Raw genomic sequence first — 26,280 nt, forward strand, 5'->3', positions numbered from 1 at the left:
ATATATGTATATATATATATATATATATATACATATATATATATATATATATAACGGATTTTAAGCTAAGCGAAAAATCTATTTTTTGGGTGAGATGGCCATGTCGTCCTGATGGAAGTTCCTATAGGGTAGCTTCCTAGGGTATAGTACAACTACGGCGATATTCCCAGAGAATTTACCTTAAGGTACCAGAATTCTAACTCCTGGAGCGAGTATCCCTCGTGAAAGGGATATCGCGACATATCAGAGGACGTATTCTAGACACGCCACATGGCAATCTACATCCTGGACAGAGATTTCGTCTCGTAGGAGGTGATTGGCGAGATATGAATTCGGGAAAGAAAAAGGGGAGCCGCTCCCAAGGCTTCCCTATCCTCCGATTCGTATGCGTGCCTGGCGCCAATCCTGGCGCCATCTGTATTCCTTGTAGCGTACACGAGGTGCTACAGATACTGTATGTAGGGAGGGGTCCTACAGCCCTTTCTTAGAAAGGCAAGGGCGGGTCCATCAGGACGACATGGCCATCTCACCCAAAAATAGATTTTTCGCTTCGCTCAAAATCCGTTTTTTGGGCTCAAGCCATGTCGTCCTGATGGAAGTGTACCAGAGCATTACTGTATCTGTGGATTCTCAGAACATGCCGTACTCCCCGGAGGTAATTTTTTCCTGGTCGACTAGACCTAGAGACCTAAGATGTTACCGTTATACATCTTTTCAACTAACTATAAACTATGTTAGAGCTTCCTACCCCCTACAGGGAAGAGTCCTACTAGACTCTGGAAAAGTCTCGAAGAGTACATATACCTATGTATGAATACCAGGCAAGCTAATATAGTGGTCTCGCCCTATATTAAGTAAAGCATAGTTTGTATAGAACCATTGCGTCAATATATATTGACCAGTAATCCGCAAAACACTTGTATTGGACAAAGGTTTATATCCCCATAGGAAGAAACTAATAAAACCGCCCTCGTCCCTTTATGGGACGGAGTCCTCCCATTAGGGGACTACATAAACCAATGCAACATAGCTTGCATAACAGAACAATTCTATCAGAATTATCCCAGATAAGATACATAGAATTAAATGCTCAATTATACCAATAAATTGACACAGGTGAAAGAGACGCAAGGTTCTCAAGAACAAGTTTATTGACATAAACAGACAGGTTAACAACATATATATATATATATATATATATATATATATATATATATATATATATATATATATATATATATATATATATATATATATATAAAAGAGGATAACCCAAATCTTTAAGCATAAGTATGATAGTAAACAGAACTTGTTTATCTGAAAGAAAAACCATTAAACGCCACTTTAATAAGATACCGAGCTATCAAGTCATAAAAGTCTGTATTACAAATCAATCACATTAGCGTTAGAAACGCTCGGCACACATGTCTGTACTTATGCTAGGTTCACCTTTGAAAGAAGGAACAGTCTATGTAGGCACTTGGTGCCCTCATTTAGTTTGTAGTACAGTATGTACCTACACACTCACCCTGGACTTAATCGTCCCAATTAAGACCACTGTTCCTCGCAGAGTTAAACAGTAGGGTTAACTACACGACCCACTGCTACCACAGATCTCTTAAGTTCCTCTACTTGCTTCGCATAGTGGCGAAAGAACACCCTGGAAGACTTCCAGCCCGTGTATGAACGGAGATGTTCAAAATCCATACAATTAAAGAAATTTAGGGATGAGGCAACTTTCCTCGGATCGTGACCTGCGGGTGTACTGTCAGGATCCGCTCTGCGAATAAAATATGTGATTTTCGCTCTGAGTTGATTCAGAGATAAATTTGAGCCTGATGTTTCTCCCCTGAATAGTTGACCACCCTTGAAGTCTGAAGTTCTACGAAGATAGACCTTTAGGCATTCTACTGGACATAGAGATGCATCTTCTTTCAGAGGGCAGATTCTCCAGGGACCCTACCTGTTGGTGGGTAACTCATTCTTGGCGAGAAACGTAGGATCCGGAAACAGGTTCAGATCCCTCCCATCCAGGAACTGAACACAACCTGCCTCTCTCGAGAGGGCTACGATCTCACTAACCCTGGCCCCGGAGGCGAGTGCAAATAGGAAAATAACTTTTTGCGTCAAATCCTTTAACGCACATTCTTCATTGCTCAACAGGGAGGCGAAATGAAGAACTTTGTCTAAAGACCATGAGATAGGCTTTGGAGGTGCTGAAGGTCTGAGCCTAGCGCAGGCTTTCGGAACTTTATTAAAGATCTCGTTACCTAGGTCGATCTGGAAGGCAAATAAAATGGGTCTCATTAAAGCAGATTTACACACTGAAATCGTGTTAGCTGCCAACCCTTGGCCATGGAGGTGGATGAAGAAAGATAAGCAGAAGTCTGTTGAGATCTCCTGCGGATTCTTTGCCTTTACAAAGGCCACCCATTTTCTCCAAGATGACTCATATTGCCTTCTAGTCGATTTGCACTTATATTCCTCTAGGAAGTCTATGCTGGCTTTCGAAATCCCGAAACGCTTTCTCACCGCAAGGGCGAGAAAATCATGAGCTGCAGGGTCCGGGTTTTCTGTAATGAAGCGCAGACAGTCGACTTCTGGACTCGCTGGGTCAGAACTGGATGTGGTAGCGGCACAAACTTCATCTGTAGTTCCAACGCCAAGGGGAACCACATACTGTTCGGCCACTTGTGGGCCACTATTGCCGCTACCCCCTTGAAGGATCTCAGTTTGTTGAGGACCCTCAACAGAAGGTTGTGAGGAGGGAACAGATAAATCCTGGACCATCTGTTCCAGTCGAGGAACATCACGTCCACTGCTTCCGCTAAGGGGTCCTCGTACGGGGACACGTACAGGGGCAACTTCTTGTTGTCTTTCGTCGCAAAGAGTTCTATCTGCAGTTCTGGGACTTGATTCAGAATGAAGGAGAATGATCCTGCGTCTAAGGACCATTCCGACTCTATCGGTGTGAACCTGGATAGAGCGTCCGCTGTCACATTGCGGACTCCTTGAAGGTGAACTCCCGACAGGTACCACTTCTTCTTTTCCGCCAATCTGAAAATGGCTAATGAAGTATATTTAGATGGAAACGAAACTCAGATAGATCCTTCCTGAATGACTTTATTTCTAAGACTAATTCATAATGATATACAGTTTAAAAGAAGACAAGATAGTTAACAGGGTAGTTATGCTTAATGAGTAGTAAGTATCTGTAAACACAAATATAACCTCTTGTAATAGGTAGTTATCAACATAAATACATAACACCTTTTCCCCTCGCGAAAAAGAATGAAAGATTGAAGCAAATAAAAGGATAAACAATCAATAATTAAATGGTGGCATAGCTTCGAATAAATAATACAAAACATGCATAATAGTATTAATCATTTTACATTCTAAAATAGTCAGGTGGTCTACTTTGTCTGCTAGACCTTCGAAGTTTTGGTAATTCAGATATTGTTCCATCAGGTGAGTCATCAGAAGGTTTACCATTTTCATTTCCCGATAATTTTTCTGCAGCTGCCGCCTCCGTTTCTTCTACATTTGGGATTTCATTCTTCTCTGCACCTGAAACTTCATCACCTAACTCTTCACGAGTATTTATGAACTCTTTTGGTAATGGCGGGTCTGGATAGCTGATCAACTCTGAAAAATCACGTGCTAAGAGTTCACTTTTGCTATCTTGAGAATCATTGGAGATCAGTCTCATTTGATCAATATGCCTCTTCCATATTAAGTTACCGTCCACTTGTACATTGTATGTACATGGACCCAATTTAAGAACCACAACTCCTCGAGTCCATATGCCCTTCTTGGTATTTTGACGATAATCCCGAACCAGTACCATGTCCCCTATATCGAGTTCCCTCATTGGTTTCTCGTTCTCTGAGGCTTTTCTTTCATTCTCTGAGATGCATCTGGGTGTATTAAATCAAGGCGAGTGCGCAACTGCCGACCCATGAGCTCTGCAGGCGTGCGCTTTGTTGTACAGTGAGGTGTAGTTCGGTAAGTCAGTAGAAATTGACACAACTTGGTATTTAAAGATGTATTACACGATTGCAATGTTCTCATCGCCCTTTTCATTCCTTGTTTGAATGTTCTTACTGTATTTTCGGCCTGCCCATTACTGCTTGGGTGATAAGCGGGTATCAGTATATGCTTTACACCATTTTGGGTCATGAACTCTTTAAATTCCTCAGCCACAAACTGTCTTCCATTATCAGACACGAGCTCTACACAAACCCCATGCTGAGCAAATACCCGCCGCATGATCTCGATGGTATTCATAGTTGTAATTGATTTCATTGGGTGTACTTCTGGCCATTTTGAAAATGCGTCAATCATAATGAGGTACATTTGTCCCAGGAATGGTCCTGCGAAATCAACATGTACTCTTTTCCACGGACCGGAAGGCCATTTCCACGGATTACCCTCAGCACGAGTCGGCATTGGCTGAGTAGCCTGACAAGCTGAGCACCCTTGCACAGTGTTTTCAATATCTTGATCGATATTCGGCCACCACACATGCAAGCGAGCTAATCCCTTCATCCTAACAATCCCCGGATGACCACCATGTAGCTCTTCTAAGATTTGAGTTCTATATCTAGACGGTATTACCACCCTGGCACCCCATAGAAGACATCCCTCTTCAATTGAAAACTCACGCTCACGGCTATGGAAGGGTTTCAGTTCCTGTGCAACGTCCTCAGAGTCTGGCCATCCATTTCTTGTGTAATATAAAGCTCTAGCCAGTACAGCATCATGCAAAGTTTCCCTTGCAACAGATTTCGTAGTTACAGGAAGAGAGTTCACCTGGTACCTGTTAAATGCAGTTGCTTCTTGTGTCCAGTTTACAAGCTTATCTGATGCATCGGAGTCACAATCTGGTAAAGGCAACCGTGAGAGTGCATCAGCATTTCCATTGTCACTTGAACGACGTAATTCAATGTCATAATCATAAGCTGCTAACTGTATAGCCCAGCGTTGTATTCTTGCAGCTGCAAGGACTGGAATGCCCTTCCTGGGTCCCAGAATGTATGACAGTGGTTTGTTATCTGTAATAAGGGTGAATTTACGACCATATAAATATTGATGAAACTTCCGTAGTCCAAAGATGATTGCCAAACCCTCACGCTCAATTTGGGAATAGTTACGTTCAGTGGGTGTTAACATCCTTGATGCATAAGCAATTGGTCTCTCTCCGTTACTGGTGATATGGGAAAGCACTGCTCCAAGTCCTTTGGGTGATGCATCTACTGCCAACGTCACAGGTTTACTCAAATCATAGTACACTAATACTCCTGTTTCAGTGGTCAGCATTTTTTTAATCTCGGAAAAAGCTCTTTCACACTCTACTGACCAATGCCATTTTCTGTCTTTATGCAGTAATTCAGTGAGAGGTGCTGCGACTGATGAGAGATTTGGCACATAACGACGGTAATGGTTTACCAGCCCCAGAAAGGATTGCATTTCAGACCTTGATTCTGGCCTTGGTGCATCCGTGACTGGTGCAATGGCATCCTCCGTCATATGGATACCCTCTTTATCCACAATGAAACTCAAATATTTCAAGGAGGGCTTCATAAATTCACATTTCGACAAATTACATTTCAACCCATTGATGTGCAACCGCTCAAGTACCTTTTCAAGATTGTGTAAATGTTCAGCTTCGGTTCTCCCAGTAAGACTAATATCATCTATGTTGCATCCACAAGGTACTCCTTGCAGAACTTTATCCATTAAAGACTGAAAAAGTTGTGGTGCTGCTGAGACACCATATGGTAAACGGGTATATCTGTACAAACCAAGTGGTGTGTTGATTGTGACATATTTCCTAGATTCCTCATCTAATTCAACTTGCTGATAAGCTTGTGATAAATCTAACTTTGAGAAAGTTTTTCCACTGTTCAGTCGCTGGTAAAGTTCATCTGGATTTGGCATTGGATGTTCAGGGTTTTCCACATAACGATTTATGGTGACCTTGAAGTCACCACAGATCCTAATAGAACCATTGTCTTTTGAAACTGGCACTATCGGTGCCGCCCACTCACTATATTCAACTTTCTCAATAATTCCTTCCAATTCTAGTCTTTTAAGTTCTGCATTCACAGCATCCCTGATTGCATAAGGAACTGTCCTCGCTTTATAAAAGATTGGTTTTGCATCCTTTCTTACACGAATATGAGCCTTTATATTCTTGGCTGTACCCAGTTTACCATCAAAGACATCACCATATTTCCTTAACAGTTCGTCTAACTTTGAGGTTTTCAGAGTACCAGAATATAAATGATTTACAGCTAACTTTTTCCAGTCAAATTTAGCAAAATGCAGCCAGTCATTACCGAATAAGGCAGGTCCATTCCCCTGTACCACATACACTGGCACTTCCTCCACTCTGTGTCCATGAACTTCCATAGTTATGTAACACATCCCGACAACTTCTATTTTTTCTCCAGTCATGGTTTTCAGCACAATATCGCTGGATTGAAGTACTGTTTTTTTCAGGTGTTTAGCGTAGAACTCTTCACTGATCAGTGACACAGAAGCTCCTGTGTCCAATTCCATATCAATTGGTATCCCATTTAATTTAACTTTCACTATTATCTCTGGAACCTTATTGTGTCTTGCTTTCATTTTCTTAACACAGTATTTCAATGTATGCACCAATTCATCCTGCAGTTTGCACTCTGTAGTTTCTTCTTCCGAGCCGCTGGTCTCCTCCTCTGCCATGTTGACCGTCGATCGTTTCCTTCCTTGTCTTCCATATTTCAAATTTCGATTGACTGTGGTGTGATTTTCCATTCGGCACATTCTCCGAAGGTGTCCTTTTTTATGACACCCATTACACTCAGTATCCTTATGGAAACAAACATCAGCCTTATGGTTTGTCTTCCCGCAATGATAACACTTGAGAGAAGCTGTCGGCCCAACAACTTTGTTTACCTCCTGAGTTTGACCCTGAATCTTCGTGACGTTTTCATCAGCCATTTCCTGACTTAGCGCAATCGAAAAAGCTTTCTTTAAGTCAAGCTCCTGTTCACTTAATAGTTTCCTCTGTGCCGAGCGGTTGGCCAATCCAATAACAACCAAGTCTCTTAAAACTTCCTCTTGAAACGCACCAAACTGACATGTTTCCGCCAATTTCCGTTGCTCCGTTGCATAATCAGTGATGGATTCTCCTGGACGTTGTTTCCTATTGTAAAACTTGAAACGTTCAGCTATCAGGATGGGTTTTGCGTGGAGGTGATTTTTCAAAAGCTCAGTAAGTTCTTGATTAGTCCTTGATGGGGGCTTATGAGGGGCAAGCAATGTTTTCAGAAGTCCATATGTAGGAGCGCCGAAAGCGCTCAAGAAAACTGCCCGTTTCTTATCTTCCTCTGTTATGTCATTTGCTAAGCAGAACTGATCAAACCTTTCGACATAATCTTCAAAGTCCTCGGATTTGTCATATGCTGCTATATTACCCAAATGCGCCATCCTTAATTTTCCCTTTCGTGAGTCAGTTCCTCGTCGCCATTGAAGTATATTTAGATGGAAACGAAACTCAGATAGATCCTTCCTGAATGACTTTATTTTTAAGACTAATTCATAATGATATACAGTTTAAAAGAAGACAAGATAGTTAACAAGGTAGTTATGCTTAATGAGTAGTAAGTATCTGTAAACACAAATATAACCTCTTGTAATAGGTAGTTATCAACATAAATACATAACAGCTAACATCACCTGGTTGAGAGGTGGTGACCTCGACCCTTGTCGATTCAAGCATCTCATAACCACCTCGCTGTCCATCACCAATCTTATGTGGATCGAGTGACGCGGGGAGACTTTCTTTAAGGTAAGGAGAACTGCCATAGCTTCTAGAAAGTTTATATGAAAGGTCCTGAATAGCTTGGACCAAGTCCCCTGGACTTTTTTCCGATGAGAGTGACCTCCCCATCCCTCCTTTGAGGCGTCTGAGTGAATCGTCATCGACGGGGGAGGTGGCTGAAGAAGAACCGACTTCTTTAGATGTCTGGCTTGGGACCAAGGCCTGAGAAGAGTACGTAGCCGAGGCGGCACTGGTCTTCTCAGATCTCTTCGCGCGTTTGATGCATACCTTCTCCAAACTCCGGTTGCATCCTTTAGCTGTGCTCTTAGCACTGGGTCTGTCACTGAAGCAAACTGGAGAGAGCCTAGTACCCTCTCCTGTTCGCGTCTTGATATCCTTTCGGAATCTAGAAGTCTCTTGACAGAGCCCGCTATCTCCTTCCTTTTCTTCGTCGGGATGGAGAAACTGTGTGACAAAAGGTCCCAGTGGATTCCCAGCCACTGGAACTTTTGGGATGGAGAAAGTCGAGACTTTTTTCTGTTGATCTTGAAGCCTAGGTACTCTAGGAACTGGATCACCTGACTGGAAGCTTGCAAGCATTCGGTCTCGGATGCTGCCCACACCAGCCAGTCGTCCAGGTAGGCTACTACCTGAATTCCCTTTAGGCGTAATTGTTTGAGAGCTGCGCTCGCAAGCTTCGTGAAAATCCTTGGGGCTATGTTTAGCCCGAATGGCATGGCTCTGAAGGCGTATAGTCTCCGTTGTAGCCTGAACCCTAGGTAGGGGGAGAGTCGACGGCTGATTGGAATGTACCAATAGGCGTCTGACAAGTCTATAGAGACTGAGTATGCCCTCTTGGGCAGTAAGGTCCTTATGTGTTGCAGTGTTAGCATCTTGAATTTGCAATTCACTATGAACTTGTTGAGTGGCGACAAGTCCAGAATGACTCTGAGCTTTTCCGAGTCTTTCTTGGGAACACAAAACAGCCTCCCTTGGAATTTGATGGACTTCACCTTTCGGATCACCTTTTTCTCCAACAGTTCTTGAACGTACTCCTCCAGAACGGGGGTGGAGTGTTGGAAAAACCGAAGGCACGGGGGTGGAGTGCTGTACCAGCTCCAGCCCAGTCCATTCTTGAGTAGGCTTTGGGCCCAGGGATCGAAGGTCCAGCGATCCCAAAATTTCATCAGTCTCCCTCCTACCGGTATCACCTCACTTGGACTGCCGTCCTGAGGTCTTGCCTCCCTGACCACGACCACCTCTGAATCCCCTTCCCCTTGAGGGGCGCCTAGACGAGCCTCTGGCTGCTCCTCTAGGTTTTGCACGAAAGGAAGAAGACTGTCCTTCGAACGTTGGGGTGAATGTGGTTGACTGACCTGGCACAGCCTGGGGTACCCACTGAAAAGTAGTCGGGGTTTGTGCCACCATCTGGGGCACTGGAGGCAATGGCAATTGCAGTTGCTGTTGCTGTCTAAAAGGCTTGGCTGGCCGAGACGGTAGCCTAGTCCTCATATTCTTCCTCTTTGGTTGAGGACCCTCATCTGGGGAAGACTTTCTTTTGATAGCCAGGCCCCACTTCTGGAGAAGGTTTCTATTCTCCACGGCGGCCTTATCAACAACTTCTTTGACCACATCGGTAGGGAAAAGGTCTTTTCCCCAAATGTTGGAGGAGATTAACTTCCTTGGCTCGTGTCTCACCGTAGCCCCGGTGAACACGAACTCCCTGCAAGCTCTCCTTGCCTTGACGAAGCTATAAAGGTCCTTCGTCACTGTGGCTAGGTGAGACTTAGCCACTACCATGAACATTTCATGGACCTTGGGGTCACTTGCCATCGTCTCAAGAGTAGTCTGATGAGACATTGAGGCAACCAGTCTTTCTTTTGTCTCGAACTCTCTTCGTAAAAGAGAGTCGGACAGCTTGGGGAGGTCCTCGCCGAATTGCCGTCCGGCAATATCAGCCTCCAACTTTCCCACTGAGAATGTCAGATGGACATCCTTCCAGTCTTTGTGGTCCATAGGCAGGGCCAGCGACAAGGGTTTACACTCCTCCAGGGAGGGGCAAGGCTTGCCGGCCTCGACTGCCTTTAGGACAGCCGCAAACCCTTTCTGTAAAAAGGGGAAGGCTCTAGCAGGAGAGGACACAAAAGAAGGGAGCTTCTTGCTCAATGCGGCTACCTTCGAGTTAGAGAAGCCCCTCTCTTTCATCGAGGATGAAAGTAGGGCTTGAGCCTTAGCGTGGTCCATAATTATGACCTCCTTCGGCTCTGTCTCCTCCCTTGAAGCTGGTTCTTTTCTCAGCCGGACATAGCAATCCGGATATGATGCCTTGCTGGGCCAGAATTCCACCTCCTCTAGGGGAACTGAACCCAGCTTATCCGAGATGACGATCTTTCCAGTCGTCATCGGCATGTGCTCAGCATACCTCCATGGGTTAGCATCTGAGCATAAGGGAAGGTCTTTCACATTGAGCCTTTTCCGGGGCCCACGTGATTCTGCCAGGGACTGCATACGCAGTTCCATAGCAGCCGCCTTCTCCTGATTCTCCTTCTGCATTTGTTGGATCATTCCAACAATCGAAGAGAGGGCCTGTCCCAGTTCTACTGGGAGACCGGCCGATGTTGAGGGGATAGGCTCCGGAATCTGAACCGGAGTAGCCGACACCTCGTCGACTTCATCCTCTACGACATCCGGGGTTTGAACTTCATCCTGACCTTCTGCCAGGAGGTCTTGTTCCAAACGTTCGTCCAGGTCAGACATCCTGTCATCTAACTGGATGTCTTGCATCGCGACTGCGACTTCCACGTCCACCTGGACTTGATCTTGAGGGATCTCCTCTTGAGGCAGGGGAATCACTGCATCAGCTGATGCCTGGGGAAAAAGATACGCCCTCATCTTCTCACTTGGAAGATAAGGGCCAGAGGTGTTCTTCTTGAAGCCCCTTACCCAAGTACGAAGCTTCTCCCTTGCTATATCCCTTGATTCCGCCGTTCTAGGGGAATCAAAAGCCTCAGTAATCAGGTTAGTGCATACAGTACATACCTGAGGGTCCCAATACTGGAGATCATCCTTGGAGACAGCGCATGCTGCGTGTCTCCTACAACACTCATGTCAGCAGAGGTTCTTGCTGCGGACGTTGCAGAAAACATTTCCGCACTTCGGAGGGTCCTCCTGTAAAGAGAAGAAATTTCCATGAGTATCAAGTGAACTTTGTATCACTGGATATGCATAGTATAGCATAACAATTCATAAAGGAAAGACACACACTTGTGTTTCCCTCACAACCCATTGTTGCAGCCTTCCAGATAATAAAATCAAAATGGTTTATCTCTTCTAGAGTAACCAATGCAAGGCTTCCAGAGGAAACAGGTGGAGCTCACACCTAAGCAATGATTTTAAAATCCTGGATAATAGACAGGAAAGAACTCAGCTTCCTATCTGAGGGCAACAGCAAAGGGATGTGCAAGAAAAAACAATAGTGTTAGAAGACACAGTGCTGTACCAAAACCCTTACCATAGTTTTCTTCTTACTGTATATGTTATACTGAAGAATACTAGTACAGTATAGGGGGATGTGTGCCGGCCTGCCTTTGCCGGCCGGCACACACCACAACTAGCTTTAAAGTATACTACTTAACAGCTATAGGGCGGCAGCACTCTGGTTCAAATGCCTGTGCCGGTCGGCAGCAACTGCCGGCCGGTAACAGCCAATGTTGGCCGGCAATGGCTGCCGGCCAGCAACTACACAAGGTAGTACCCAGCTGCCGGCCACACTCTTGGTGACCGGCAGACAAGGGCTGACATAAGCCGGCCGGCAAAGGTACAAGACCGATGCCAGCCGGCAGCAAAAGAACCAGAGGACTACACCTGCCCGGCTGCCGGCCTCATAGGCCGGCAGCCGGGTCAGGTACAGCACTAGAAGAAAAACAGAATGGATGCCGGGATAAGAGTGTACACAACCTCCAAGCCCGGCAACCGAAAGAGTGCATATAAGGAAGGGGAGAAACTAATTCAGGCTTCCTGACCAATGCCGTCTGGCTCTACAGGCAGGCATGGATGAGGGACCAAGAGAGGTCCGGGCAGCACTCGAAAACATAAGACCCTTGCCGGCCAGCAGCTCTGCCGGCCGGCAAGGGGCTGAGTCAATTCCACATCCTAACCTATACTAGGTCCAGATGTAGAACGACGTACAGTACAGTAATGGCTCGGCCATTACGAAGAAAGAGGGGGAAGGGACAAGAGGGTCCTTCCAACCTTGCTTTAGTGACCGATCACCCGCAGCCAAGAAACTTATCTTAGCCTAAGGGAGATCTAAGGGGGAAGGCCAGCAATACTTGCCAGCTCCCAGAGCACCAAAGCAAGGAAGGCGTTGCTACTCCCAAGGAAAGAACTTATCCTCCCCCGAGAACAGCAACAAGGACTAGTCTGGTAGATCACAAAAGAAGGAATCATATCCACAGAAACCTTCGGTAGTGACCTAAGGGAGCTAAGCTCCCTTTGTCTGTGTTAGGTCAGCGAGGGGGACTCAGCCCCAAGCCAGACAACACAGACTCAGACTAAAAAACTCTGTTGTTCTGTCCCTCTTGAACCATACTACAGGAACAGGAAGGTACAGTAACACCCTAGTATAGTTTTATCGAAAATAAATTCGGAAAAAACCACTTAGGGATAAGCCCAAGGCTTAAACAGAGGGAAAGGGATTGCATACCTTCTCCGAAGAAAAGAAAGCAACCGGGGAGTATGATAAAGTATACTAAGGCTCCATAAGCAACTAGCCTAGGCACCAAGAGAATCGATTACCTAAATCACCGAAACTCACTCGTATACTATCTTGGAAATATTCCACACAGTCCAAAATGTATAAAATATAGCCTAAAGCTTCAATAAAATTTTAATTACACTCGGAAAAACCATAATCATGCATGAAGTACTAGGACCAAACGACTAGGCTACATGGCCTAGCGTAGGCCAGAATGGCAAATACTTCGCCAAATAATACTAAGCACGAAAGGAAATCCTATGTAATGCTAAATAGCTAAAATTTATTAAAGCAAAACAACCAGGAATGTCGCTCTGACTAACTAATTTATACCTAGCGAGCGACAGCGTCCAAGACGCCTTTGGTAGGCTACGGCTCTTGTATCAAAGATTAATCCTATTAATCACTCAAAATTTTACCAAGAGCCTACATTTATACATAAAAGACACAATACTCAACTTATCAGAGGCCGACGAAGACGGAGAAGCCATGAAAAGTAGAATAAATCCAAGATTTGCGAGAAAAACAGGAAAAAACACTGAGTTGTTAAGCTACGCAAAAAGGAATACAGATGGCGCCAGGATTGGCGCCAGGCACGCATACGAATCGGAGGATAGGGAAGCCTTGGGAGCGGCTCCCCTTTTTCTTTCCCGAATTTGTATCTCGCCAATCACCTCCTACGAGACGAAATCTCTGTCCAGGATGTAGATTGCCATGTGGCGTGTCTAGAATACGTCCTCTGATATGTCGCGATATCCCTTTCACGAGGGATACTCGCTCCAGGAGTTAGAATTCTGGTACCTTAAGGTAAATTCTCTGGGAATATCGCAGTAGTTGTAATATACCCTAGGAAGCTAGCCTATAGGAACTTCCATCAGGACGACATGGCTTGAGCCCAAAAATATATATATATATATATATATATATATATATATATATATATATATATATATATATATATATATATATATATATATATATATATATAAAACAATATCTGAGCGGGTGTAAAAATATCACCACTTGGTAAGTTGAGAAATAGGAGAAATTCCAAAATTGCTGCTCCGAAATATGATGAATTGGTCAAACTGTCTAATTCCATAAGTAGTTCTAATGATAAAAGTAAGACCAAACTTAATAGTTCAACATGGTGGCCAAAAATCTATATTTCTATCCTAACGCTTATAAGATATACAGCAATTATTATTGAAATTATTACTCTATTGGTTTTATACAACACTCAGTATATATACAAGGCAAGCCAAGTACGATAAAACTAATTTGACTATTCATAACTGTTACCTAGCCCATGTTTGTCAGTTAACCAGTATTATAAGATACATATCCATATAACTGCATACATTACTCGTCTGCTTCCGGCTCAAACAGGTGCAAATTTACTTGTATTATTGTGCAATTCATGATTATTTGCATGTTGGTAAAATGTGTTTTGACAGTTTTATTTAGAACCATATAAATTTAAGTTATTCAGTATCTTATTAATCAAAGTGACGTAACTGTTTATCATTCAATCATCGTCCTCTGCATTCTCAATGTTTTTATTTTCCTCATTCGTGCATTCGTTTCCGGCCCGACATGCAAAGAATAATGAACATTGCATATTGGCATTGCTCCACTATCCTCTCTGAGGTTTTAGCGGGTCATGGATATGGGATTCCTGACGAAAACAATCACCCCTTTCACACCAAAAAACTATGAGTGGTTTGAGGTAAATGAAAACATACGTGATCTGAAGTTTATTTTCAGTCTGAAAAATGCATTAAAGTTCGAGAAATTAAGCGGAATGGCTGGAAATATCGTGGACTTTGAGTTTTATGATGGATACGTTATTCTCCAGGTAATACCATGGCCTACAACCAGTACTATAGAAGGCTACCTGGAGTATTCCATCTAGTTTTTGACTGGTAAGTAAATGTTGCATGAAACTCTGAGGCAAAAGGTGTAGTGATGACCTTTTCTACATACATTTATAGCAGTAGGTTGCAGTAAAATCATTATGGAAGATTCACTGTCCACTTTCTGTTTTGCATAATTTGTGATTCTTTGAAGTTACGTTGATGGCAGTACTGAGGAGACTACCCGTCACAGTAGTAATCGACTGCCGCGAAAGAAAGTGATCCTTACAGTGCCTAAAATAAAAAAGCAATTGATCTACCGTATCCATGAAGGTCATACAACACACGAGACTGACTTCCAGACACATACTTCAGTAATTTTTTGCAGTGATTAAGTTTTAGTAAAGGTCATCAAGGATTCTTTTAAACGCTATGAAGCTACCGCAACACGTGGGGAAGATGATACAGAAATTATTTAACAAGTCACACGGGTTAAGACTGGTACTGTTCTGGTGACTGCAGATAATGCATATATACTACCTTTAGAGAGTTATTTGGTCCCTTGAGTGGTCAGACAGTACTACATAGGATCCTTCTCTCTGGTTACAGTTAATTTTCCCTTTGTCTATATATACACCGAATAGTTTGACCTATTCTTTAAATATTCTCCCCTGACCTCATACGCCTGACAACACTCAGATTACGAAACATTTCTTCTTTACTCAAGGAATCAAGGGATTGACTTCTGTAATGTAATTGTTCAGTAGCTAATTTCCCCTAGGTAAGGGTAGAAGAGACTCTTTAGATATGGTAAGGAGCTCTTCCAGGAGAAGGACGCTCTAAAATCAAACCATTGTTCTCTAGTCTTGGGTAGTACCATAGCCTCTGTACCATGGTGTTCCGCTGTATTGGGTTGGAGTTTTCTTGCTTGAGGGCATACTTGGAGACACTAGTCTATAACATTTCTCTTCCTCTTCTTTCGATGGAATTTCTATAGTTTACATATGAAATATATATCTAAATTTTTGTTACTGTTCTTAAATATTTAATTTGATTGTTAATTTATTCGCGTATTTCCTTTCATCACTGTGCTATTTTTCGAGTTGGAGCCTTCGGGCTCATAGCTTCTTGCTTTCCCAACTAGAGTTGTAGCTTAGCAAGTAATAATAATAATAATAATAATAATAATAATAATAATAATAATAATAATAATAATAATAATAATAATAATATTCATCTTACTGGAGCACTTCTGCCATCTTAGTAACATCTTGTACAATATATTGATGTCCTCACCAACCCAAAGGACGTGCTGTGCTGGATATCAAAGCATAAGTAGAGAAACACGGCTGTCTTTCCAGACTTGCTGGCTAGTCACTGTCTCTCAGGCTGTGATATTGTGGAATCACATATTTAAATTTAAAGGGCATAGCACTTAGACATCCGAGACCTCCCACATACAAACTAAACCTATTTGGAAACTCTGATGACCAAGAAAAACTTTCAAACCTCATCAAACCAGCAACACAGTTTTTACTAGCTTGCTATGGATAGTCTAGCTACAAATCAATGACAGGCACAAAAAAAGAAAGAAAAAAAATCTAACCCAAGTTGCCGGAAACAATGTCAATGCAATAAATCTATGTTTTTTACCGCCAAATACCAAAGCCTAAGTGGAAAATACTGCTCAACTTCACCTTCAGATAGCAATCTAGAAGAGCCTTTTAGAACCCACACCAAAAGTACTAGAACAAATGGCAAATGGATTGTCTCTAAATGAAAGATCTACATCTTTACTCCCATCCTAGCTACCTTCTTGCCAAAGTACCGGTGCCTTCACTTAATCTTCTCAAACGCATACGATGTTCTTGTCAAAGCTCTCCCCTCTACAAAAAAAAAAACAATGCTTCTTTAGCAGTGCCAACATACCATATGTATTATTCTGTTTTTGTCATTGTGGATACAAATGATAGAATGAAGGAAATAAAGACATTGAGAAGGCAATAGACAATGATTCCATTGTAAACATTATTGATACTCCTGAATATATCGTTAATTAACATTGTGTTAATATGGATGTCAATAAAACTGTCAAAATACATTTTAACAATGCATAGATAATGTTCAAAATTTGCACGAAAATATAAGTAAACTTTCAATTGCTTGAACCTGAAAACAGACATAAGTAATGTTTGCAATATTCCAGACATGCCTATTGTGATACCTAGTTAATTGACAAACCTTGTCCATGTAACCTTTATGAGTTTTTAAATTAGTTTTATATTACTTTTCTTGGCTTCTATATATCAAAATATTTTATATACAGTCCTTAGGGTGATAATCTCAATAATGGTCGTTACACATTTTATGAGCATTAGAATGAGAATCTGTTAGTTTAAATTTTATTTTCAAAATAGATTTTGGCTAACATTCTTTAGACAGGAAATCATAGAAAAATTAACATAACTTAACATTCTACCATAATTGCTTATGAAGATTTCGAAGATATTTCAGATTTCACAGGGGCCTCCTTTGATATTATCATGTTTCTCAATCGCTTCAAGGGTGATATTTCTCTATCCACACATATATCATTATATACATGCTTTAAATAGGCAAGGGATTAAAAAAATATCAATCTAAAGAAATCATATAGTTCTGTTGCTGGACTTTAAAGGTCTCGGGTTTGTATAGCTGTAAAAAATATAAATTAGTTTGTAAATTTATGATTTATTCCTACATGTAACACAAACCTTCAATAGGTGACACCTTCAGAAGTGAGGATATTCGTATGACAAAAACTGGCATAGTTATTTGATCTGGGAAATTTGAATGAGCCTTGCTACTAATAAGGAGCGAATGTCATGACTCCTGTCAACATCCTACCTTCCCATGCATAGGGATGCAAAATGGGAAGTCAATGAAGAATCAATATCCATATGATATGTATCCCAGAGTATTGGCATTATATGATTAATGAATGTTCATTCAATGGGTCCGTCTTCTGCATTGCTCAAAGGTTGAGGGAAATGCTTCAAATACGAAACAAAATTGTAATAAATAGCCACTCTATTACATAGCTTACTGATGTCTAACATTCAGCTCAGGCAATGAATGGTTGGATTGCTGCATCCCATGAAAGGGACAAGGAACAGAAAATTTGTCAGCCCTTTTTAGCTTTCACTCCAGACTTACGTCTTAGGTACTATTCAGATAAAATGCTACTTGTTCTGTGAGGGAGCTGGTTTCACTACACCACCTTTTGAGTAGCTACCACTGATTCCAAGGGAATTGTATTCAGTGACCTGAAGGTAGTGGACAATGAAGGTCAAGGGTATTTAGCCTTACATGGTGTATCGGCTCCTTCATGTTGACCAGTTTTTCCGACTTTTTACTATAGTCTATGGGTTTCATCAATCACTTTATTTATAATTCTGTATTTATTGTTTTTGTTATAATTCTTGTTAATCTAATTTTTAAGTACGATGTCTCTTTTTTATTTCTATTAATTCTTATGCTGTCCGGAGACATTGAACGAAATCCGGGACCAGTACTTCCTACATTTCATCAATGTCGTCTTCTGTATTGCAATATTCGTGGTCTTCATGCAAATATACAAGACCTTACAGTTGCGTCCAGACAGTATGATATTCTTTTGTGCTCAGAAACTTTGGTTTCTGATATGAGGCACTCATCTAAGCTCCTTATAACTTGTTTTAAAAAGCCAATAATGTTGAAACGTGATGCCATCACTAGGGCCAGGGGAATGGCAGTGTATGTTAGGACGGAGTAGCCTGCTTCTCATAAGTCCTGCTATCAATGTGGATGTCATGAGATTCAGGTAATTAAAGTTCGTGGCAGTCATAACAACTTTTATATGTGTTTGATCTACTGAAATCCAGACATGGATGATTCTATCTTCGATTATCTTCTTACCATTATGGCTAAGATACAAGAAGATGATAGAAAGGCTTCTTTTGTCTTTGTTGGTGATTTTAATGCTCACCATAGGGAGTGGTTAAGTTACATCTCTCCTACCGATCGCCATGGCTTAAGAGCTTTAGACTTTGCCTTTGAATCAGGCTGTGAGCAAATCATAAATGAAGCTACTCACAGGTCTGGTAATTGCTTGGACCTCGTATACACTGACTCCCCTGGCGTTATAACTAGTAAGGTTGGTTCTCCAGTCGGGGCATCTGATCATGCCCTGATTTCATTAGTAGTGAAGACTGAGCAGCCTGTCCCTGATATATCATACTCTTGTAAAATTTATATGAAATCCCAAGAAGATTGGAATAGAATTTTGCATGATCTTTTGTGCTTGAATTGGTCGCAATTATATAGTAGTGTATATCCTATTGTCCCTTTGAATAAGAATCTAGTCAACATAATTGATAGGTACTGAGTGAAGGACAAACCGTGTTTCAATGATGATTGTAGACGTGCTTATTTGGAGTAGCAGGAGGGCTATTATCTTTGGAAGGGTAACAGATCAGATTTGACCTGGAATAACTATACTCAGCTTCGAGCTTTTGCTCAGAGAATTTAACTATAAAAGAAACCCTTTCTGGAACAACTCAGGAACATAAATGGTGGTCTACCCTTAAATCTGCACTCTTTGGTGTAGATGCAACAGTGTCCAAATGAGAAGGCAACCCTTTCAGCTGATGTTTTTGACAGTAAACAGAGTAATGAAAAACTTGAACTTCCTCATTCCTGTTTTCCTGAGGCTAAACTAACTAGTTTAGCTTTTTGATCTTGTGAGATTAAAGCTCTGTTGATGGACCTTGATGCTTATGGAGGTGTAGACCCAAATGGTATTTTTCCTTTGTTTTTTATAAAGACAGCAGATTTTTTAGCTCCAAAGTTATCTGTTATTTTGCGCAAGTTAGCAAGAAGAGGAGCTTTTAGCAATTGTTGGAGAATTGGTAATGTTACTCCTCTATGTAAATGTGTTTTTGGTTGCTTAAGTCCCACTGATTACCGCCCAATTTCCGTAACTCTCATATTATCTAAAGTTTTTGAACGTCTCCTGGCAAAACGTATTAATAGGTTTGGTGAAGGTAATCATCTATTCCCTAGTTTGCAATTTGGTTTTCATAAAGGCCTTGGAGCATGTGATGCCCTTATTACAATCTCCAATGACGTACAGAAATCCCTTGATTGTGGTCAGGAAGTTCGTATGACTGGCCTTGATTTTAGTGCTCCCTTTGACCGTGTTCATAATGAGGCCCTTGTTTTCAAACTCAAACAGTTGGGAGGGGGTGGGTCGTTTCTTGGCATTATTACTGATTTTTTAAGTAATGGATCTCAAAGAGTTGTTATTGATGGGCATCATAGTGAGTATAGGAATGTGATATCCGGTGTTCACAGGGTAGTGTTCTGGGCCCATTACCTCTCATACTATATACACATGACATGTGGTTTGGCCTAGAAAACAAGCTTGTTGCATATGCAGATGATTCTACTCTCCTTGCATCAATTCCATCCCCTGAATGTAGATCTGGGGTTGGTAGATCCCTTAATAGAGATTTAGCTAATTTTAGTGCACGGGGCAAATTATGGGGTATGAAGTTGAATCCTAACAAAACTCAAAGTATGATTGTAAGTAGGTCAAGGACGGTGGCTCCCCAACATCCGGATCTCAGTATTGATAATGTTTCTTTAAATTCGTACGACTCTTTTAAAATTGTAGGTGTGATTCTCGACAGCAAATTTACTTTTGAGAAACACATTAGGTCTGTGTCTTCTTCAATTGCACAAAAAAATGGCTTATTGAGAAAGTTTTACAAGATTTTCGGTGATTAATCTATTCTGAAAAAGTGTTTTAATTCTTTCATTCTACCTTGTTTTGAGTATTGTTCTCCTGTCTGGGGTTCAGCTGCTGATTCTCATCTTAATTTGTTGGACAGAAACTTACGGTCTAATTAATTTCTTATTCCTGATCTAGATAGTAATCTTTGGCAACATCGTTCAATTGTTCATTATGCATGTTGCAGAGGATTTTACATTATCTTGATCATCCTTTAGATTCAGATCTCCCTGGACAATTCTATCCTGTTCGTAATACTAAGCAGGCAGTTAATTCTAATAGCCAGGCCTTCTCCATTATGAGGCTAAATACTGCACAGTATTCTAGAAGTTTTATTCTGGCTGTTACCAAGTTATCGAATGATCTTCCTAATCAGGTAGTTGAATCAGTAGAGCTTCAAAAGTTCAAAGTTGGAGTAAAGGTTTTTATGTTGACCAGGCTGACATGAGTCTATATAGGACATATCTGTTTTGACGTTGTTACTGTTTTTAGAATGACTTATTGTTAATTTATTCTCATCATTCATTTATTTCCTCATTTCCTTTCCTCACTGGGCTATTTTTCCCTATTGGAGCCCTTAGGCTTATCACATCGTGCTTTTCCAACTAGGGTTGTAGCTTGGCTAGTAATAATAATAATAATAAGTGGTATTTCCAAACTCCTGTATATATGGCCTACACCACAGACACATTCTCCCTGAAGGCTAAGGTAGAGGCATTATTAAGGACTTATTGCACTTACATCCTCGAAGGTTCTGTTCATCTGGATAGCATTAGCATCTGATAATTTCCTGAAGACAGAAGAAAATAGCGTTCCTGGAGATCTGTCTATTAACCTTCCCAGAACTCTGCTGCTCAGGTCTAATTTATTGAGTTCTTTTGTAAAACTTCAAAGCAGCAGATCATCTCTATTGTTAATTAGCTCCTTAAGAGAGATGAAATACATCTCAAACCATGGAATATGGATAGTTAGATTCTGTTTCATTGCCATAAACTCTAAGACGAAAAAATTAACAGTTCACACAAGAAGGTAATGGCCAAGCATATTAGTATGGGAACATGGCTCAAGACCGAGGGATAGCTCTTTACCTCAGGGATTAAAAATCCTTCTTTCAGTGAAAAATCAAAGCTAATCAGCAAATACTTGGAGAGAGGCAACAACCAAAAAAAAAGTATCCCATCTATGACAGCAATCGTAGAAGAGAGGCAACTGTCTTGTGAAAAGCCCCTCATCAGGAGAAGATGCTGGATAATCTACAAACATGAAGTGATAGGGACAAAAGAGAGTCGTGGAATCTCTGCAATCGGGGTAGTTCTCTAAATTTCGACAAAGGCCATCAAAAGGTCTGTGAGCTAATTTGCATGTAGCCACATATGGGCCCTCAGGAGCATTAAGAATTTTAGGATCACAAACACGGTTGATGACCTGGCAAATCAGACAGAAACACAGAAAGACAGGAGCATCCAGGTGGCACCAGGAATGTTGAATAGTGCTCCATCGCTGCTGACTGGTCTGGAACTGCAAAATACATCAGAAGCTTCTTGTTCAGGTGAGTTGTGAACAAAGCAATCATTTGGGAACTCTCAAGGGCATAAGCTTTTCTGCTACTGCTGGGATGAGGGACCACTATGACCCTACTTCCTATCCCTATGGGCTGAGCGCATCTGCGATTACATTCCTCTAGTCCAGAATTTATCTTACTATGGGTGGCTCGCGAACTCACTCATGGTCATGTGGCTTTCATCGTTCAACCTTCATTTAAGATTCTCCCTCACTGCTCTCTGAACAGGAACATGGAGTGGGGAGGATCAGCGTCAGCTAACCAGTTATGCTTCAGACACAACTGTAGCGATTGTTGATGAACACCCCTTCGTGGAACGAGTTTCTTCACCGGCGAAATATTTTCTAGAAGACGTTGCGACTTACATGCTGGTAAACTATGAACTAAAAGAAATCGATTCGCAACCTCCCTGAGTTTGTTTATATGATTGCTGCCATATCTATCTGTCCATTTATTGAGTTTTACACTTGACTTCTTCCAGTTAATAATGATCCCAACATCGTTGCAAAGGGCTAGGTCTCTGTCTTAATCCTGGAGAAACCTTTTTTGAGATAAACAAGATAAGCCAACCATAAAGGTAACTCAGGAGACGAAATCCCTTTAATTGGGTCCAGACTGAGACTAGCATTAACATCCATGAACTGTGCTTGTAGTATCCATCTTGAATGATGTTTGTAGGGAAAACTCATAGAAAGGAGATAAGTCATCACCAGTCTTCATCCACCGATCGAATTATCCACCAAAAACCGTAGAAGCCTTAACTCCCACAACTTCTAGCATGTTCTTGTCCAACAACGCAAAAAACCTTCACCAGAAGCACCAGAGATTTTTGCAATTCTGGAGGATATTTGTGAAATGACAACAAAATTTTAGTGAGTGTAGGCGAGAGGGCAGATGATCGGCATATAATATCCTATCCGAAGGACCTATACCACCCATTCTCTAACTTCACGTCGATACCATGTTACACAATAGATTGATAATCTTCCCTAACTTGCAGCAATGGGAGATGTTGATTCCCCTGCAGTGTCCCTTTCCTCCTTTTGGTTCGCTACCCCCCTTCTTAGCTCGGCTAGAGCAGGATTGAAAAGAGAATAGATTCTCCTAACTTTTTTTGAAGAATGGTATGGACCAAGGTGGGATTTTGGTGTGGTAATTTTCTGCTTCATTACCAATCCTGAAACAGAAGAAGAACAATCCTGGACAAAGAAGATTCTTGGAAACCTTGGCCCCTCATGCTACTACCCATTTAATGAGAGACAAGAAGGCTCACCGTTTCCCATATTTCAACTGTCCTTTCTCAGTAGCAAGGACGTCATATCTGGCCTTGAATATTTTCACAATGAAAAGTTAGCTTTCTATCCCACATGGATGGGGAAAAAATCTAATACTGCATCTCTCTGTTTGAGAAGCCCTCTGATTGGCGGAATGGCTTGCTAAGAGATTGACGGACAAACTTACCCCCCAGAGAGAATGAGGTCTGTAAACTTGCTCTTCAGGTCATCTTAGGGAAGGTAGAGCATGGCAAAGTGGGATACTGCTCATGATTAATTATCAATAAATGAAGTAACCTGGGGACTAGCCATATATACCCAAATCATTTCTTTGGAATTGGAAGCCGAAAATGACGTGCCCATGTATCTCACCTTTTCCATTGATGACCTTCTATCGGCCTATCTATCGTGTCATCAACTGGGAGAGGGATAGGAGGAGCATCTTCCATGACATAGACTCTCAATTAATAATATGTATTCAGTTACTTCCAATAGTCATGCCTTTTTCATCATAAGAACGCTCAATGCTATACAGTACGAGTATTCTAGAAGAGTTATTACAGCTGTGACCATGTTGTGGAATAATCATACCAAACAGGTAGACGAGTAGCTGGAACTTCAAAAGTTCAAAAAGGTTAATCTTTCGATGAATTTTTTCATGTTGAACAGGCTCACTACACTCTCTTATAGTTTATATATGAAAGATATATCTTAATATTGTTAATGTTCATAAAACAATATACTGTATTTCAATTTACACTACTTCCATTATAGTTTATTTATTTCTTTATTCAATGTCCTTGCTGTGCTATTTTTTTTTTTTTTTTTTTGGAGTTCTTGGGCTTATTGCCTCCTGATTTTCAATCTAGGTTAGTAGTTTAGTAATAATAATAATAATAATAATAATAATAATAATAATAATAATAATAATGAGAAGAAGAAGAAGAAGAAGAAGAAGAAGAAGAAGAAAAAAAAAAGAATCTGAAAGAATGGAAAACTCAAAAAGGATATCAGGTAAATCTTTCTTCCTTGTAGACCTCTACACAGAGTGGTCTGTCACCAAAGTCTGTCCGGAGCGCCCCAGGGCAAGAGAGCTACTTGACTCCTGACATGTAATACTCAGGATCAGATTCTTATGATTCTTCTCCCTGGAATCATGGGAATGAGAAATGAAACCTCACACCTAGTTCCTAAATGAGGATCAGGGCTCGATGCAGTGGTATTTTCCCCCACAGAATCCTTTAGGGTAATCGTTAAAAGTCTCACGAGATCTGAGAAACTGGGTGTCCTGTGATTTGGTGACCTTGTCCTCTTCTTCTGTAGGGCAGGATACAAGGATTTTGTGCCTGCAACACCTTTGACGCAGCAAGAAAAGAGACAGGCGGAGAAGAGCAGGGAAAATTCCTGATCCTCTTTCCTGTGGTTGAGGATTTCACAAATGTCGACAGTACATTCACAGGAAGAGACATAGGGTTGATTGTTTCTTTATAACTGTAATTGTAAGAAAATTACTATGCTATTTGCCATTATCTAGCATACTCGTTCCCTTCAGGCAGAATGTCTGTTACTCTTTCCTATCCACAATGTGTGGGGCCTTCCACTGACGATGAATGGGGGAGCCTAATGAAGTTGATTTTCTTTAAAAGTATCTCTGGTGTTGTGTCAGAAGAAGAGTTCTGAAACCACAGAGTGTGACCACGAGTCGTGCTGCATTTCTTATTTCATTCATTATATACATATACTGGAAGTCACTAGAATATGCTATTGTGACCCCTTTCCCCATGGGAATGTCGTCACTGGTTTGCCTAACATAGGATAATATAAACTTCAAGTTCTCCCTCCACCCATTCCACATCTTTGGTAAAGCCTTAGCTGCAACCTCTAGAAGAATAAGCAGAAAACTTCATCAATGATAACCAAAAGTTTGTTTGATAATAGTCACATTCAAGTGACCCGTACTATTTTTCTCCCAGTGGGACAGACAGCAAAATACCATGATCCACCTTTAATCGGTGAGTGCAAACTTCCTAGACGCAAGCTATTTTTGTACAGGGTATAGGAACTCGCCCTACTTTATTTAGAGAGTTCCAGAGACAACATATAGCAATAGTGGTAGGTTAATGTGCCTGACTGCTGTGGGCCTCATTTCATGTGCCTTTTATACAGGGGCACTTATTGCTTGCAGTCATCTCACTGTGCTAAGTGAGATTCTTAGTTTACTTTGTAATAGTCAGAGTATGCAATATGCCAGAGGAAGAAGTCCAATAAAGGCTCTTAAACTTCAAAGGTTACTGCTATTCTTTCTTATGTTGCTCTGGAGGAAAACAAAAAGGGAAGGACATCACAACTTGCTCTCACAGCAGGCTTCAGGAGAAATATGACTATTACCTCCTCGGTGAAGTCAATATCTCCCTATCTCCTCATAAAAGTTGCCCCACCTTTATGACAACTGAGGACGATGAGGAACTTGTGCCATTTGTCGGATATATATGGCAATTTGTCTGTATAGAAGTTGCTGCAGGTGTTAGTGGATGCTGGAACCTACTTAAGTTTTCCTCCTGTTCACTTTTCTGGTGCATTTTCACCTGCAGGAAGAGTACCTGATGTAACAACTGTCCATTTTTTAGTCACTGTCGGCCAAGAAATCCTGGAATCCAACGTCTGAAAAGAGGAAGAAGTGTACGCACATACTTTCAATATCATAATCTTTATCATCCTTCTACTGCCGAGCTAGTAATAAAGACGAAACCTCCTTTCAGTACCCACACAAAGCCTTGTTAAGCTCTGTCTGACATTTCCCATTTGCACGAGAGGGTAAGTGTTGTACCAAAAACCAACCATCTTCAAGTTGGGTGGATTTGAGGTACAGGTGTGCATGCTGCTGCTACCACCGTTCTTCTAAAAGCTCAAGAGGGCCGGCCGGCTAATGCCGTTTTTCAAGGACAGAACTTTGAAATTCACACAACTTAGTAAGGCCACTTAGGACATCTCAAAACTGCGTAGAAATTTTCCATCTGACAGCTGGTTTTGCGATGCAGGGCCATTTATCCTGATAATGAGTGTTTTTAAATTTCTATCTCCTCCCCTGATCATTAAAATTAAGATCTAGGAATACTACCTTATATACAGTAGACCTGATGTAGACCTTCCATCGAATGAAGTTTTTTTTTTTTAAGTCATTTTATCGTTTGATGTGAATTTTTTTTAT

At 41.4% G+C, this 26,280-nt stretch overlaps 1 protein-coding gene across 2 annotated transcripts in view; it reads left to right on the forward strand.

Annotated features, from left to right (window-relative positions):
* LOC137623357 (integrin beta-PS-like) overlaps positions 1–26,280 on the forward strand; it is a 1,240,954-nt gene that overhangs the window by 78,000 nt on the left and 1,136,674 nt on the right. The window lies entirely within an intron of this gene.

This window comes from Palaemon carinicauda, chromosome 30 (genome assembly GCF_036898095.1).
Source record: "Palaemon carinicauda isolate YSFRI2023 chromosome 30, ASM3689809v2, whole genome shotgun sequence".
In the NCBI taxonomy this organism is placed as follows: Eukaryota; Metazoa; Arthropoda; class Malacostraca; order Decapoda; family Palaemonidae; genus Palaemon; species Palaemon carinicauda.